An 18,322-nucleotide genomic window follows, 5' to 3' on the forward strand; every position below is an offset into this window, starting at 1 on the left:
ACTGTGACAAGGATCACCCTTCTCCAGACACTCTTTGCAAACCCACAGGCTGTAATTAAGAACCAGCAGGAGAGCAGAAAGTAACTATGTAGTAAACTGAAGTCTCTCAGTTTTGAAACATTTAGAGATCAGAGGAGTGTCCCAGTGTCAGAGCCAATCCATTCTCACTCACTGTGATCATTGTTGGGCATAGTTCTTGTCACCTTGAAAAAGAAAGGATGTTATAAGGTGGAAATGGTGCAGAGAAGATTCTCAAGGATGTTAATAGGATCAGCAATTGATGAAGATATGGCAGTAAATGTGATGTACATATATGGATTTTAGTAAGGCACTTGTCAAGGTCCCCCATGAGCAACTCATTTAGAAAATCAGGAGGCTTGGGATTCATGGAATGTTGGCTGTTTGGATTTAGAACTGGCTTACATTTAGAAAGCAGAGAGTAGTAGTGGACGGAAAGTATTCTGCCTGGAGGTCAGTGATTAGTGGAATTCAAGAGATCTGTTCTGGGACCCCTGCTCTTTGTGATTTGTACAAATAACCTGGACGAACATGTAGAGAGATGAGTCAGTAAGTGGTGTAAGAGCCAAAGGTTTGTTCCTTACCTGTGGTTTGTACACAGGCGTCGTCAGTGTCCATGGGTCTGTGGGCCTCTTCCCATGGTTGCATATGTGCAGTTGGCTCAGCCCAAGCAGCAACGGCTCCAGCTGGGGCCGGGTGTCCTCTATTACACAGGTGTCATGGACTGGGTTGACACATGCACGCTTCGCTTGGCCCTGGCGGCGAGCAATTGGAGGGCCAGAGCATTCTTCAAGAAGCATGCACAGGGGTTTGCTAGCCTGAGTCAACAGTTGGGTGATCTGAGTTAGGTGTCGATTAATTCTGTCGATCATTATACAGAACAATACACATTATGATTAATTGGTATTTTGCTAGAACATTACTTTCTTCTACAGTAGTTTTTGTTGTGTTTATTAATAAAGACTGTTTAAGAAAATTAAGTTAGACTTCTTTACTGATTCATTCAAGAAATGTGCCACAGACAAATGCCTCACTTAGCCTCCAGATGATTATTTTATTGATTGTAGTCACTACAGCAAGTTTGCAGATGATACAAAGATTGAAGGGCTTGTGGATAGTATTGAATGGAGTTCAATCTGGATAAGTGTGAGGTGATGCATTTTTGGAAGGTCAAACTTGAAGGTAGAGTACATGGTTAATGGTTCGATAATTAACAACGCGGATGAACAGAGGGACCTTGGGATCCAAATCCATAAATCTCTCAAAGTTGCTGCGAGGAGTCTTGAGGTGATATTGCAGCTCCATACATCTCTGGTGAGGCCACGCTTAGAATATTGTGTTTAGTTCTGGTCACCTTATTATGGGAAGGATGTGGAAGCTATGGAGATTTACCAAGATGTTGCCCAGATTGGAAAATATGTCTTATGAGGAATGGCTAGCAGGGGTAGGGCTTTTTCCTTTGGTGCGAAGGATGAGATATCACTTAATAGAGGTGTAAGAGATTATGAGAGGCATAGGTAGGTAAACAGCTAGCACCTTTTTTTCCCAGGGTGCAAATAGCAAACACTAGAAGACATCTGTAGGGATGTCAAGTGAAGGGAGGAATAATTAAGGGAGACATCAGGGGTAGATTTTTATTAAGCCCAGGGTTATGGATGCCTGGAATGCCTTGCCAGGGATGGTGGTGGAGGCTGAAATATTAGGGGCATTTAAGAGACAGGCACATGGAACAAAGAAAAATAGATTATGAGGTAGGGAGGGTTTTTTTAAATTATATATAGGTTAGCATGACATCGTGGGCTGAAGGGCCTGTGCGGTGCTGTAATTTTTATGTTCTATGGTGGGCTTGAGTTGGAAAGAGATATTTTTCTCCTTGGAGTGCAGGAGCCTGAGGAGTGAAGTTTTCTGATTATCCAAAATGCTCGGGACCGGTCATGTATCGGTTAACTGCATTTTCACAATATCTGAGAGCTTAAGCAGCAGAATACTTGCATCGGCCGTCGCTGATCCTGACACCTCCCCACTGCCGTCGCCGAACCTACCCAGGTGCTCGAGCTCCCTTCTCTGAACCCAGCCCAGTAGTATCAGCATAATACTTGTATTGGCGGTTAAAACAGCAACAAAGAACCAGGGAAGGTTTTTCAAGCATGAAATAAAGTTTAATTCTTACAAAAAATCAAAGTGATCTCCGCTGACAAAAATAAGATAAATGCAGTGATGAATACCAGAATTTCTGCTCAGAAGGTTTCTCAAGCTTGAAATAATGTTTCATTCTTACCCAAAAAAGTGACCTCTGTTTACAGAAAGAAGATAAATGCAGAAACATTCAAAATTGACTCAAAATGGCGCTAACAGCGCATCAAAGTTCCAATTGAGCAAGCCAGGTTAAAAAAAAGCAACTTTTTTTTCAACTCGTAATGTCATGTCACCGCCAAAAATTTTTGTAGATAATTGAGAATTTTGGTCAAGAGGTTTTCAGATAATCGGAAACGTACTATATATATGAAATCATGAAGGATATTGTCACCATTCAAGTCATCAGTCTTTTTCCCAGGATAGGAGAGTCTCAAACTAGAGAGAGGAAAAGTTCAAATTTCAAGTTCAAAGGTCAGATTTATTGCCAGAGTGAATGCATCACATCATACTACCCTGAGATACTTTTTCCTGCAATCCAGGCAGAATTTTCTAGAGTGGAGCTGGGGTTTATTCCCCGGGGTGTGGCGGGGGGGGAGAGAGAGCTTCTCCCTGTGGCAGGCTTTATACTGCAGCTGGCTGGAGGTACCGGCTCCGGTAGGCCCATTGAGGGGCAGGGTGATCAATAGAGCCAATTGTAATACGTGCCCTCAATTGTGAGTGGGCTAACCTTGATCGATGTGCAGAAATTACTTTCAACTTGCCTGGTCAGATGACCCTCCAGGCAAGCACATGGATTATCCTTTGTTCAGAAGAGTTTCCTGTCTGACCTGCTGAATAATCAAAAGGTCACCCTAAGATGAAAAAGCCTGCAACACGAGGACTGATTGTGGACCCAAAAAGCAAATATCTATGAGGTTCTCTACTGAAGCTATGCACATCAAGGTAAATCAAATGTTATCAAACATAGAATAATACAACACCATACAGGCCCTTCAGTGCACAACATTGTACTATTAAACGATGTGGTGAAACAACCACTACATTGGCCGCACTCCTACCAGCCTACTGCAGGGGTAAACCATGTACCTGCAGGTAGGCAACCTGCGAGGCTGTTCCCACCTGCCGGCTATCAATCACCGGCCCAAACAAAGACTCGAGCCGGCCTCTTCGGAATCAGTCAGACACGGGCAGCTAGCAGAGACAATGAGACTGGTGTGTAGAAGTTTAAGCTAATTAAAGACTGTTTTTATAGTCTGTGGACTTTGTGTCAGAATTATTCTCACAGCAGTGCTCACAAACAAGTTTAAGTTAACTGCGGTAGGATCAGAGATTAAATGAACATTTGGGAAAGACAGGCAGAGTAATAAATTCAGGAATCATTTGTAGGAGTGGAATTGTTATCTCTTCATGTACCAGATAGAGGGAAAGTTGTTTAACTATATACATTCAATTTATATATGGGAACACAGTAAAATATATTCGGAAGGTTCAATCGTGAGCTGAGTGGTGAAAAGTTGAACTTGACATTTCCTCCTTCTCTTTCTCCTTATTTACATCAAACTCTGCAAAGAATAAGCTGATGTTAAGAAAATGCACTTCCTGAATGTTTGCAGGCCTTTGCCAAGCTTCCTAATCCTTTGAAAGATCTGTGCCTGCGCTGAGCAGAGGACTCGATTAGAAAAACCCTAGAGTGAAACCATGCCAGTTGCCTGTGTGGGAAGTAGCCAACAACTATTCATTTCACGACTGTTAAGATTAAAAGAAATCTGAATTTAGGGAATCTGCACTGAAAGAGAAAACGTTGAAAGGACGTTACAGTTAGCGACCATCGATACTTTATTGTAGCTTAACTATTAATGCATTCTCCCATTTTTAGTCACTATTTCTTTTAGCTGTAGTGCTTTCCACTTTTTCTTGGCATGGTTTTCACTTGCCTGCTTATATCAAAAATCTTATCTTTCCTGTCTTCTATATTGATGTTATATATCATGACATGCCAATGTTGGAGATGTATTCTCAAAACAACATTTATATGCTGTTTGTGTTTGTAGCTCTTTCAATTACAGTCCTTTATTGGAAGAATCAATATAAACAGAGCAAGAAACAGCAAAAGAGCCAGCTTACAGATGGAAAAATATATTCCTTGATTCAATGTTAAGCCCTCCGAGAAAGGGAATGACATGTACGAACAAAATAAAGCACAGATCACTCTGCTCCAGTAACCTCACTCCCTGACAAGTCACTTTCGCCTTAATAAAAGGACATCAAATTCCTACTTGGGGTGCACAGCAGTGTGAACAAACAGGCACAAACAACGAAAGGCTGTACTGCAGGCTTTAATTAGCTTGAAACTGGCACACCAGGCTCCGTGTGCTCTGCTCCTGCCCAGGGGGCAGCATGAGCCTTTATGTGGGGCCAGTGATTAGCAGGGACTAAGTGGAGCCAGTCTCCCAGGTTACCTCCCTGCAGGTACAATGGGTTGCCCCCCACCGTGGGCTGTGCAGGAGTGCGGACAGGCACAGGCAGTCACTGACCGTCCAGTGGTTGTATCACCACACTACTCCTTGCTTTATTTCAATGAGCTAAGTAACTATCAAATTATGACAAGTGCTGGGCCACAAGATGGGAAACAACTGTCACCTGAATATGTCCAGTCTGTCAAGAACACTCCACAAAATGGCAGCAATCTTTGAAAGTAACGTTGTTCTCTTACTGTGTGAGTAAATAACAGCTACTCATCAAAACTGTTTGAAGATGTTCTATTGTGATTACAAAGAAGGTGCTTATCATTCCTACAAGATATTTGAAATCCATTTATCCCATTTTAACACATTCTTTCAAAGGCTCGTATACTGTACATCATTTACACCTTGGACGGCATATTTTGCATTTTAATTTGTGAGGAAACGTTATTGTTGCTCAAGCTAAATTTCAAAATATACATTGAGTCGTTAACTGAATCTGCTGTCTACAACCGACCAATCGCCCAGACTTTGAAGAGAGCAGTGTGGTCAACTTTGGCCTTAATAAAATTTATTAATTTGTTTTCAGCAATTCTCCTGTTGAAAAATAATCCTCGGAAGATGATTCTGTGGTATCAATAAAAGTGACATCACATCGGGAAAATCAAGAATGATTTTTCTGTCCTGAAAATAAGAAAACCTGCCATGTATACAAAGCACTACTCTGATTCAGTCTAAATGGCCAAAACTGCAGCTTTTATTACATGTCCTCAATATTTGAAACATTTTAGAAGCCTTTAAATAATTTTGTTAAAACTTTTGATATGTCCACAGACATTAACAAAAAAAAAGCAAGGCTTTGGTGAGGTTTTTTTTTAAATCAATTTTTAAAAGCATTTTTAAATTGATAATACCATAGGAAAGATTTTATGGACATAGAAAAATATTTTAAAGTATTTTTAATTATCAATCCAGAAGGAAACTTTGAAGTATTTTAAAACATAAATTATTAAGTTAACAAGTCATTGGAAAGAATTTTACAAGTTTTTGTTTAAATAACAAACTTTTAATCTGCTATGTGGTTCTGTCACGACTGCTCTCTTCCATTAGAAAAAAAATCTCATCCAGTGTGACAAAGCATTGCACTTCAAGATCTGATGTCAATGCTTCAGACAATTTTGTTTCTCAAGACAATTATTTCAGGTCCATGCTGCCTCATTTTTCTCCATGTTAATCCCAACATTGGAAATATCAGTCTGCAAAGTCCTCTTGAATGGCTGACGGCAGCTTTAGGATTATGGCAGCAAACCATGGATGTGTGAAATTCCATATTCGCTATCAGTTGGACAGAGGTGAACACTGGCGATTTCTTTGGCGTTGCCATGACACATTTGGACCTGTATTTAACAGATGTTCCTCATTTTTAATGCTTATCCATCATAATTTTTCACCAACGTTCCAACTAAGATATGAAGCTAGCATAATTTAAGATCACGGACTCCAATTCAAATGCCTTTGCTGTAGGTTTCCACTGACCTATGAATGAGGGAAAAATCTTCTACAACTTAAACCTCTTTGCTCCATTGTTACACTTTCAACTAAAATCAGGTAATATATTTAGGTTGTCATCGTCACCTTCCTTATCAAAATTTTAAAGACCTGAATTATTTCTCATTCTCCTTAAAATTTCTCTAATTGTTAGGGTTTCGTGGGCAAGAAAATTCTTGTTCTCCATAACTTTTAAAATACATCAGAAGAGGCGGTGGAATATCTCACAATAAGATCGCCATATAAAGAATATGATTTGTTTCTGTCCCTTGCAATAATCAACTATTAGTAAAGCTTTTCACAAAGATTTTGTCTTTCATGATGGTACAAAAATAACGATTCAGTATACAAACATTAAAATCTGCCATCAGAATTAGTGCTTGCAAATAATGTGTTCTTTTAGTCTGCAATGTCAGGAAAAATCACAGAAAAAAATTAACATAATTACTGCCCGTGTGGTCATTCACACTCGACGCCTTTTTAGACTGGAAGCGCCTGAGTGCAACAGTCCCGGGGGTTGGACATGCAGTAGAGTGAATGACCATCAACGAGTTTTTCCAGAATGATTTAAAATGCAGGCTTCCTCCAAAAATTGTAGGGGTCCTGCAGGATAAATCACGGAGCAGCAATAGACTCTTAAATTTCTGCACATTCCTTTTTCGACTGCTCAGGTAGTGGCAAAATTCCTTGATTGTGCCGTTACATGCCTGCAGTCTGAAAACCATGCCTGCAATCTAAAAACCATAACTGACACACCATGGATAATGTACCATACAGACGTGAAAGGAAGTTAAGTTTCTTGCAGGTGCAAAACACTTATCAAGATACTTCAATCTGATTTTCAATCCATCAAACCAATAGAACGATGCCTGCAATTTCTTAAGATCCTTTCTCTGATACAAGTGGTAGATTGCAGAGTTATCCAGTTCAGCCACAAAGCAGTTAGATCAGAGTGAAACACGGAAGTCTGCAGATGCAGTGATTGTAATAAAAACAGACAGTAAATGCAGGAGGAACTCAGCTGATCTTGCTGCGTCCAAAGAGATAAAGATATGTTACTGACATTTTGGACCCGAGTCCTTCTTCAAGGCATCCAAATAAAGACTGGGAGAAATAGGGGGAAAAATGGGAGGGGGAGGAGTGCAAACCAACAAAGAAAAGGTGTTAATTGGATATGATAAGAGGAAATGTGAGAATTGATTTTGGTTCTGTGAAAGGAGACAGAGACAGAGAGAACCATCTTCATCCCCTATCTCCTTTCACAGAACTAAAATGAATTCTTATTTTCACTAATTGGATCAGAAGTAAAGTGGATTTCCTGCTGAAGTTAGGGGGATGCTGGGGTGGTTCATCTTCTTTTAACAAAGATTGTGGTGAGCTCTCCTAACCATTTAATAACTATATGTTGCATGAACTTATGACCTGCAACAACCAAACTGAGGTTTGTGTACAGTTTGTTGATCTCAGTGATTCTGGCTTTGGGATGTTTGCAATTACATCAGGTTTTCCAGGATAATGAGGGGGCTATCACTTCTAATTTTACTCTCAATTGACTTGAGATAATTGCTAAAAAAATTCATGGCCATTGGTACATAGACCATAAGACCTTAAGGCTTGGGAGCAGAATTAGGCCATTCAGCCCTTCAAGTCTGTTCTGCCTTTTAAACCAGGACTGATATATTTTTTTCTTCCAACTTCATTCTTCTGCCTTCCCCACATAACCTTTGGCACCCATCAACCTTTGCTTGAAATATACCCAATGACTCGGACTCCACTGCTATCTGTGGTTATAAATTCCACAGATTCACAATCCTCTCTCTGAAAAAAAACTGTTCCAAAGAGATCTCCTTGTATTCTGAAGCTATGCCTTCTGGTCTGAGACTCTTCTACGCCCACTCTATCTAGCCTTTTGAATAATCAGTATGTTTCAATGAGCTCTCCTCTCAATATAGGCAAGTACAGACCCAGAGGCATCAAACGCTCCTAAAACATTAACCCTCTCCACCTCAGGATCAGTCACAAAACCTCCTCTGGACCCTCTCAAACACCAGCACATCCTTTCTTAGATATAGGGCCCAAAACTGCTCACAATACTGCGTGTGGTCTGACCTTATAAAACTTTGGTGTTACCTCTTTGTTTTTTTTATATTCTAGTCCTCTTGAAATGAATGCTAATGTTGCATTTGCCTTCCTTACTACCAACTCAATATGCAAGTTAACCTTTATGGAATCCTGTACTCAGACTCCCATGTCCTTTCCAATCTCTGCTTTCTGAATTTTCTCCCCATTGAGAAAATAGTGTAGTTCTTTACTCCTTCCACCAAAGTGCATCACCATACACTTCCTTTATGCTGTATTCTTTCTGCTACTTTTTGCCCATTCTCCCAACTTCTTCAACATGACCCACCCCTATAAACTTGACCACAAGGCAATCAATTCCATCATCCAAATAATTTACATACAGCATGAAACGTAGCGGGCCCAACATCAACCCCTGCGGATCATCACAAATCAGAAGCCACCCTGAAAAGGCCCCCTTTATTCCCACTCTTGGCATCTGCCGATCTATTAATCTAAAAGTTAAAGATTCCATTATTGTCATGTAATACTACATTTACAATGTAACATACACAAAATCTTTAACTTTTGTCTACCGTAAGGCAGACAGAGTCGCCACTTTGCCCAGCTCCCCTGACAGAAACCTACAGCACCTGGTGTTCCTGGGCAGTCTCCCCACCAGGTACTGACCAATCCTGAGCCTGCTTAGCTTTCAAAAATCAGACAATCTCAGATGTGTTCAGGCTATTAGGTGTTGTGCTTATGAATTTCCCTCAATACAATGGATTTCTATCTTGTTTCCCAACATTGTGGAATTTATCTTCTATATTACCCCCAATTCCCATAACAATGAGTCCTTGCCTGGACTCTGACATGGTCAGCTGAATGAGTTAACATATTGGCAAGGGTGCAGAGTAATAATCTGCTGTGTAAGTATCTCAGAAGTAGAGAACATTAAACTAGTCAAGGAGCAGCTATTCTGAAATCTGAAAATAATCACCAGTCTGTTCAACCAACTGATTAAGTTTTAGGAAGGTAAATGATGGCGTGCAAACTCTTTATGTTAATAAGTGAACCATCTAATTGCCTCCATTATGTTTTTGATAGAGTAAAAGATGTAATTATGCAATCAGAACTGCACAACCCTTGGGGTAAAGTTTCTGCTTTGGGTAATCAGCAATCTGGCCACTAATTAAACCCAATATTACTCCCATTTCGAGAGGAGTTGCTTTCCTTTGAGTTCTCTCTCATACATATTTGCATATGTAACATCTGTCAATGCATTTGGGCAGTGTTTTAAAGTTTTTTTTATGATTCCTTAAGAAATATTTGGTAATGATTCATTTACGTCAATAATCTGGTGGAGCCTGATTCACATCTCTGAGAAATTGTTTATTGCAAAAAAAATTTCAATAGAAAGCATTTGCAGCTAACTAGTATGTTGAATGACAGAATAGAAACCTTAGAACCACACAGAACAATCCAAAGCAATATTGATGCACCTTAGTTATTGCCTTATTTAACAATAGAAAAGATTGTTCATAAACTTGTTCCCTTTGCCTCAAAAAAATGCAAATTTTTGTTTCATTGGCAATGGATATTTGATTAATGTTTTATTCATTTTTTTCCTGTAATGATGCAAACAATTAAGTAACATTTCTAAAAAAAATGCAAATGAAATTTTTTTTTTTAATGGTATCCAAAGCTGCACAAAATATCATCGAAAATTGATTTGCACTGAATTTCTCTTTACAATTCTGCTGTCTTTTGCATTGGTTTCAACATGTTTAGATAAATGATTCTTTAAAAGCATTCGAATATGGCTGAAATCTGTGCTGTAAACATCACTATGCTTGCTAGTACGAAGGGGTGCATTTTTCCTCAAGAAACGTTTAGTGGTTTGGATTTTGCTCCCATAAACCATGCCAGTCTAGGTAGTAATGGTTTTAAACAGGAGCCCAAAACGTGCTCTTATCTCCCTCTCATACCACGTGACTTCCGGTACATCTCATACATATTCATTATCATGACAGTTCCTATAGATGCTGCATGACCTGCTGAGTTTCTCCAGCACTTTTATGTATTGCAGTAATGCTTTTTTTTTGTTTCTTGCTCAACACGTCAGTCATTTACAGATTAGGATAATAACTGCTGACAAGCCAAATTTCTCTTTCCTTGCCTGTGGGCAAAGGACAAAAAGGAATCCTTCAAATTAACTCTTTGCTACTGCAGCTTTGAACTCTCTTGTTGGAGATCATTAAGAGCCCATCCAAATCTGATATATTTTTCCCCATGATAATTGCCTGACACATATGCCCACCCATCTCTCCTGAGTTTGCTCTTGGTCAGAGCATCTGACTGGAATGCTACAAAGATGCAGAAGAAGCTACCCAATTTATACCGTATTACTCAGCCGTGGTGAACATATTCTTATCTCCAAGATTCTGATGAAAAAATGCTTGTTGGTATGAAAAACTAATTCAGCTTCTTCTGGGGAAGTATGTTATCCGTTCTACTCTCAATCTAACATTTGCAATGGTTCAGTGGGTAACATTATCAGCTTTGAGTTAGAGAGCAGCAGGTTCAAACACACTTAAATATTAGAGCTTGATCAATACTCCAGTGCAGTGTAAGAGGAGTTGTTTTAAACTGAAACATCTGTTCTTTAAACTGAAACATAAACTAAGATCTGTCCTGGAGCTTCCATGTCGATTCAGTCACGAAGAAGGCTCACCTATACTTTGTGATGTGCTTGAGGAGATTTGGTATGTCACTGAAGACTCTCAAAAACTTCTACGGAGTACCATGGAGAGCATTCTGGCTGTTTGCTTTACTGTCCGGTAACACTCAGGGTGAGAAAACACTCCAGCGGGTTGTTAACTCGGCCTGTGGCATCACAGGCACCAGACTTCACTCCACCGTGGACATCTACATGAGGTGGTGTCTTAAGAAAGCAACCTCTACCCTCAAGGACCCCCACTACCCAGGCCATGCCCTCTTCACTCTGCTACCATCAAGAAAAAGGTACAGGAGTCTGAAGATGAGCACCCAACAGCACAAGGACAGCTTCTTCCCGCTGCCATCAGATTCCTGAATGATCAATGAACCACAGACACGGCCTTACTTTGATTTTTCGTCCACTATTTTTATTTATTTATTTTTGTAAGGTGGTTCCTATGAATGTTTGCACTGTGAGGCTGCTACAAAACAACAAATTTTGTGACTTGTTCATTACAATAAATTCTTATTCTGATTCGGATTCAGACAAAGAACCCACAATACATTTTGAAGATGAGGAAGATTGTTCTCTCAATTACAAGGGAACTCCTAGAATTAATTATGAAAATATGGTAACAACAAAAAAATAGGATTGAATCAACATGACCTTATGAAAGGAAAATCATGTGTGATGTTGTAGTTAGCAGAATAAACAAGGAAGAATCAATAGATGTTTATTTCTGGATAGGTTTTCCAGAGAGATAAATTTTCATCCAATCCATTGCTGTGTCCCACACTGCTCATTGACCTCAGATATATTTTCTGCAAATTTAATGAAGCTGGAATATACGCAGCCTTTTCTTATAATTATTAAGTAAATTACATTTTTTTTAAATATAAATTTAATCACATTGGGGATAAAAACAAAATTGCTGAAAATACTCAAAGAAATTGGGCAGCGTCTGTACTGAGTAAAACATATTAAACATTTCAGCTTTTATTAAAACAGAGCTTTCTGGCGAAAGGTCATCAACACAAAAGTTTAACTGCATTCCCTTCTCCGCAGTTGCTGAATCTTTCCATCGTTTCTCTCTACTTCATTTTCAATTTCTAGCATCTGCAGATTTGTTGACATTGCAAGTTGCTTTCGTGACCTTACAATGCACCATGTTTCAGAAAGTAATATATAGCACTTCTCAAATCACCAAGCACAGCATTTATGAACAAAAAAGAATGAAAATAGATGTTTTGTATATTTTCAAAATAATTTGTTACATAAACAAAGTTGAATTCTTGTCTAAAGTCATTGGGTGGTGGTACAGGAGGATGATTACTTGATCCATCTTGGAAAACTGATACAGAAGTAACCAACACTGATATCCATCACCGTTATGAACTATTTCATAGTACAGGTCCAGTAACCCTTATCCGAAATGTTCCATGTCTTTCAGAAGACGTCACCCATACCGTCTCCCCTCTGCCCCTCTGGCCACGGCAGTAGCCAAACCAGCTGGGTATCTGAGGGTGGATGAATGCCCGCTCCTGTCCGTGCACCATGACCACAGTCTGCCGCCTCTGTGCAGCCGGCAGATGTGGGGCAACGGGTTACACATTGGGGAGCAGGCGCCGTTCGCAAAACAGCTCACGCCATCATTGCCCCCACGTTAAAAGGCTCGTGCCAACCGAACCCACCGTCCACTAATCAGCTCACGCTGGGGAGCGAACACCACCCATGTGGCAGGTTGCACGAGGGAGCAGATGCCAAGTGCGAGTCGCCTCACACTGGGGTAGCAGGTCAGATAAATTTGAGTTGCAGGCTGGATCTGATAGGTTGCCCACACTTGGTGTAAATCATCAGACAAGCTTTCTGTGTGCAAATTACCATGGTTGATTTAGTGTGGAATGTGAAGTAGAATATTCCTCCCACAACGCCTCATCATAGTGGGAGAAGTTCAAGGGATGTACCCAATGGGACCCCCTGTTTGGAGAGGGAGCAGCTTGGAGCAATTCTGCATTTTAAAGGCAGGGCATAGCCATGAATAACATGTACTGCAGTGGCTAATGGAACGATGGCCTTTGGAATTAATGAATAGTTTGCTCAGGAATCCTCTCAAAAAATAAACTATGATGTGAAATGAGAACGAACTCAGCGGCTTTAGCAAGAATCATCCTTCACTGTTCAATTAAGTCCCGCTGATTCAATCATATACCATGTGCAGTGGTTCAGTATCGTAAAAGTGACTTCAGTGGTACATTGCACACCAACATATGGCCCTAAAATGCTGCAGGCAACTTTGTGTGTACATATATCACAGCCATAGAGGATTATGATTGAATGCTTGAAAAACTTTCAACAAAAATCATATACAAAACATTGTGCATTGTGCAAGAGTAATTACTTGGGTGCAAACATTTTGGAACATTAAGAAAATAGATGTGACAGGTCCTAAATAAATGTAAATTTTTTAAAATTTCAGAACTTCTCTCAAAGGACAGCGATATGCTGGCTTCCTGAAAGATGGGAAGATAATGCAATTCAAATAACTGGTTAATTTTTTTTCATTGTAATCTTCATCACCTACTTTCTGTGGAACCACTTGCTTTTGAATTGTCGCACAATCTGATTTCACTGAAAATTCAAGCAATATTGACGTGACTTGTAATGTCGTACAGCGCAGAAACTGGCCCCATGATTCTCCACATGCATCTCTACCAGCAAGTACTCATCTCATTTACCAGTTCATAGCTAAATGCTCATGCAAATCCTTCATGAAAAAGGTGAAAGTAACTGCCTCTACCATCTTGCAAATGCACTGTGGGAGAAAATGTTTATTCTCAGATCTGCTCACCCTTTTTTTCTGTACATGGCTTCAGCATATAGATGAGAATGATACTGAATTTATTGTCATATACATTTAAATTCTTACTTGCTGCAGATGAACAGGTATAAAGAAAACTATTATAGTAAACTAATTGTATTAAATTAAAAGACAATAAATACATGACACAGATAATAAATATTTACAGTAATCCTCATGCTGTTGCTCATTGACTTCAGCTTGAAGTTTAATACAATTGTTCCCCAGAGGCTGGTGGAGAAGGGGTCCTTGCTGGGTCTCCACACCTCTCTCTGTAACTACATCCTGCACTTCCTAATGGAAAGACCAGAGTCTGTCCGGGTCAGTAGCAGGATGTTAAATACCGTCACACTGAGCACCCGGTGCACCTCAGGGCTGTGTGCTCAGCCCACTCCTGTTCATGCTACTGACCTACGACTGCATCGTCAGATCCAGCTCCAACAGTGTCATCCAGTTTCCAGATGGCACAACAGGAGTTGGCCTCATCAGCAACAACGATGTGTTGCAATACAGAGAAGAGGTGGAAAATCTTGTGAAATGGTGCAAGAGTAACAACCCGACTCTCAACATAGACAAGATGAAAATGATGACTTCAAAAGGACCAGGAATGACTACCCTCCTCTACACATCAACAACTCTGTAGTAGAGAGATTGGAAAGAACCAAGTTACTTGAAATTCACTTGGCTAGTGATCTATCGTAGACACTCAACATCTCTTCACTTGTCAGGAAAGCACACAGCAACTTAACTTCCTGAGAAGACTGAAGAGGGCAAGACTACCGGCCACCTATGTCAATCTTCTATAGGAGCTCTATCAAGAGGGTCCTGGCCGGCTGCATCACAGTGTGGTAGGAGGTCAATCTACAGGACCATAAGAGTGGCAGAGAGGATCACTGGAGTCTCCCTCCTCCAAATGACAAATGTCTAAAGAGGGTGGGCAAAATCATTGAGGACCCCTTCCACCCTGCACACAGCATCTTTCAGCAGCTGTTGTCAGGGAAGTAACACAGGAGTATCAGAGCCACCACCACTGGTATGAGGAACAGCTTCTTCCCACGGGGAAGTGAAAATGCTGAACGCCATTTCTAACATTAATCATCCAAGATTCTCATATTTACAAAATCATATTTATTTATTTGTATTGCTGAAATACTTGTCCTGCATATGTATTGCTTGTCTGTATATGTGTTATGCCTGGTTGTGTGTGGCATGTTTTACATCAAGGAGCGGAGAATGGTGTTTCAACAAGTTGTACTTGTACAATCAGATGACAATAAACTTGACTTAAATAAAAAGTGGCTTGCAATAGTGCAGACAGTCCATGATTAGTGCACCAAGTGGAGGTTTAAGAGTCAGATAGCTATTGTAAATAAACTGTTCTTGGGCCGAGAACTGCTGGTTTTCAGGCTTCTGAGCCTTTTGCCTGAAGGCAGCAACAAGTTGTGACCGGGTGATGGAGGTCTTTCCTGATGTTGGCTGCCACCAACTAGTCTCTGACTCCCTCTAGTGGTCAGGAGAATCATTAGCGCTCTATCATTGCACTGAGCACTTGAATTACCAAACCAGGCTGTGATGCACCACCAGTCAGTCTACTTTCTACAGTGCACCTAAAGAATTTTGATAGAGTATCTGATTAGATGACAAATTTTCTCAAACTGTAGAAAATAGAGACGCGCGAGCTCTTCTAAGTTTATAGAGTCCCAGGAACTTCATTACCTTCATCCCATCAATGTAGAAGCCTCTTATGGGGAAATTTATCTCTTAATTGATTTTGATTACCTCTATCAGGTTCTCTCTCAGCCTCCCCAACTCCAACAAAAATAAATGCAGCCTCATCAATCTTTCCCCATGATTGAATAGTTCTGTCCCAGTCAACATCCTAGTAAACTTCCTTTTCACTCTCTCCAATGATGTCACTCCTTCCTATAGTATGATGACCAGATCTGCCCAATATCCCAGCTGCAATGTAACCAAAGTTTTATAAATTTGCACTATGGTCTTATATTCTATACCCCAGCTACTGAATGTCAGTATTTCCGATGCTTTTTTTTTTTACTACTTTATTCCAGCTAGATCATTAATATGTAAACATCAGGTTTTAAACTTCTTTATTGTGATTATTAAAGCAAAAGGCAAATTCCACTCTCCAGTTTCTCCATCTTCCTTTCTATATGTAAAATTTTCATCTGTCTGAATTGAATAGTACCTGCTTCATTGACCAGCTGAGACAACTGGTAAATCTCTTTAAAAAAGCTTCACAGAAATTTAAGCAAATGAACATTTTCCTGAAGTTATATCCAATGGCATTATCAAATTACAAGGCAGGTACATTTGCCTCAATCAAAAATCGAGCTTGACTTCAAACCAAAAAAGCTCCCCAAACAACGATTTTTTTTAAAAATAGGATTGTATCTGGTGGAGACAAAAGTAATTTTCCTTTTATACACTTAATTATTTTCTGAAAATGGATTCCCATTGTGGTAGTGTAAATTGTGGATTCTATTACTAATTAACCATTTAAAATGTCTAACACCTTTTCTCTGCACATTTCAGAGTCCATAAATTTACTGCATATTCAGGGCTGTAGGAACATTGGGATTACAAGCAAGAGCAGGATAATTGGCCCCTTGTACCTCCTTTTCAATAAGACTTTTGACCTCGGTGCCACTTTCCTGTACTAACTATATTTCCTTAATATCCAGATTTTGTATAAATTTGCCTGAAATATGCTGAACAACTGCACCTTCCCTGCCTTCTTTCTGCAGAGTTTTCTGAAGATTTAGTATGATCTGGTTGAAGAAATATATTCATATTTCTCTCCTGAATGGAGACACCATAGTTGGTGAGAACAGCCCCCCTGGCCTAGGACAATCCAACCAGGGGAAACGACATCCCTGATCCTGTCCAGCCCTTTAAGTGTGTTTCAATGAGATCATCTTTCATTCTTCGAACCTTCATTTTGCCCCTCATTCTTGCAAATTCTAACTCTCCCCATTGGAGAATCCATCACATGAATGAACTGGCGAACCTTCATTGCAGTCCTTCTATAACAATTTACTTTAAATATGTAAACCAGGTCTGATGCATTAATCTGGACACAATTTCACCACAACTATAGATAACGTCAATAAGAAATCTTCTCTCCTCTACTCAAGTATTCTGGAAATAAAGGTGAAAATATTGTTTGTTCTTCAGTTGATTACCTTGTCTGCATGTTCACTTCCCATGTTTGTCCGTGACTATTCATTGTAAAGTATTTGTCAAAGGCAAGAAATATAATTTTAAGGTCTTGGACAGAGAAATCCAATATGCAGTAACATTTTTGTTAGCAACTTAATAAATGCCTGTGTAATAGTGGAATAATAGAAATTTGATTGAAAATGAAATCTCAAGAAGGCACAATGGAAATAGAATTGGAAATGATTAGGATAGATATGGACTGAGATAATTGACAATCACTGGAGCTACAAATTCTGATTAGAGATAATTCTGGAGGTTATATCTGATTTCTAAATGGTTCTCATCAAAGAATCATTGGAAGGGATGTGATCTTCCTCAAGTAGAAATCTGATAACATGCCAGGCACCATCTCTCCATCATTTCCTTTGACTAATCTACAGGCCATCAATTGGCCCACCATTTGTTCAAGATCTTCGCTGGTAAGCAGAGTACATCTACAAATCATTTTTAATTTCTTTTAAATTTAGACTACAGCACAGTAACATCTGTTCTGGTTCATGATCCTGTCCTGCCCAATTGCACCCAAATAATTTTTAACACCCCCCCAGTACAATTTTAGTGGGTGGGAGGAGACCAGCACACCTGGGGAAAAACCTACACGGACTCGGGGAGAATGTATGAACAGTGCCAGATTCAAATCTGGGTAACTTCTACTGTAATAGCATCATGTTAACTGCTACGCTTAACCATGACATCCTATTTGGGGAGCACAGGAAGATTGCAGCCATTGCCTTCAGATTCCTGTCACAAACTCTCTTCCCCAGCCACTAATTTCATCAGTTCCCCTAATCACTGTCTGAAGCCCAGCTAGGTCATTTGCAATCATATTGCTATGTTTGACCGCAGAAGAAGCAATTTCCAATCCACTAACAAGGCTGCCTACACACTGTCACTCCTTACCCCAACTCATTTCTACTGAAACCTTCATCTGTCTTTTTGTAACCTTTAGATTTGACATTTTCAATGCTCTCTTGAACCATCACCCATCTTCCACTCTGCTTAAATTTATCAGACTGTGGTGCGCTGTTAGCCAGAATCAGACACACACAAAGGTAAAGACTGTACAACAGGCTTTAATCCACAAAGACTTCCACAGAGCCAGGCTGGGTGTAGCAGCAACTCTGAAGGAGGCCTCGGGAGGCTGGTGCGGGCTTATATCCCAGAGGGTGATTGACACCTGACCAGGTGGGGCTTGATCCATTCAGGCTGACTGATTGACAGCCGGCCAGGTGTTGTCCTCAAGGAATCGCACCCACTATATATGTATCTATTTATTTATTTATT

The 18,322-nt window shown here is 40.0% G+C and overlaps 1 long non-coding RNA gene across 1 annotated transcript in view; it reads right to left on the reverse strand.

Moving 5' to 3' along the window:
• Positions 1–2,487: 2,487 nt before the first annotated feature.
• LOC138741657 (uncharacterized) overlaps positions 2,488–18,322 on the reverse strand; it is a 61,955-nt gene continuing 46,120 nt past the window's right edge. The window contains exon 5 of the long non-coding RNA XR_011343637.1: positions 2,488–2,984. This is a non-coding gene — a long non-coding RNA (uncharacterized lncRNA). The remainder of the gene's footprint in view (positions 2,985–18,322) is intronic.

The sequence above is a fragment of the Narcine bancroftii genome, chromosome 8, assembly GCF_036971445.1.
Source record: "Narcine bancroftii isolate sNarBan1 chromosome 8, sNarBan1.hap1, whole genome shotgun sequence".
Classification (NCBI taxonomy): domain Eukaryota; kingdom Metazoa; phylum Chordata; class Chondrichthyes; order Torpediniformes; family Narcinidae; genus Narcine; species Narcine bancroftii.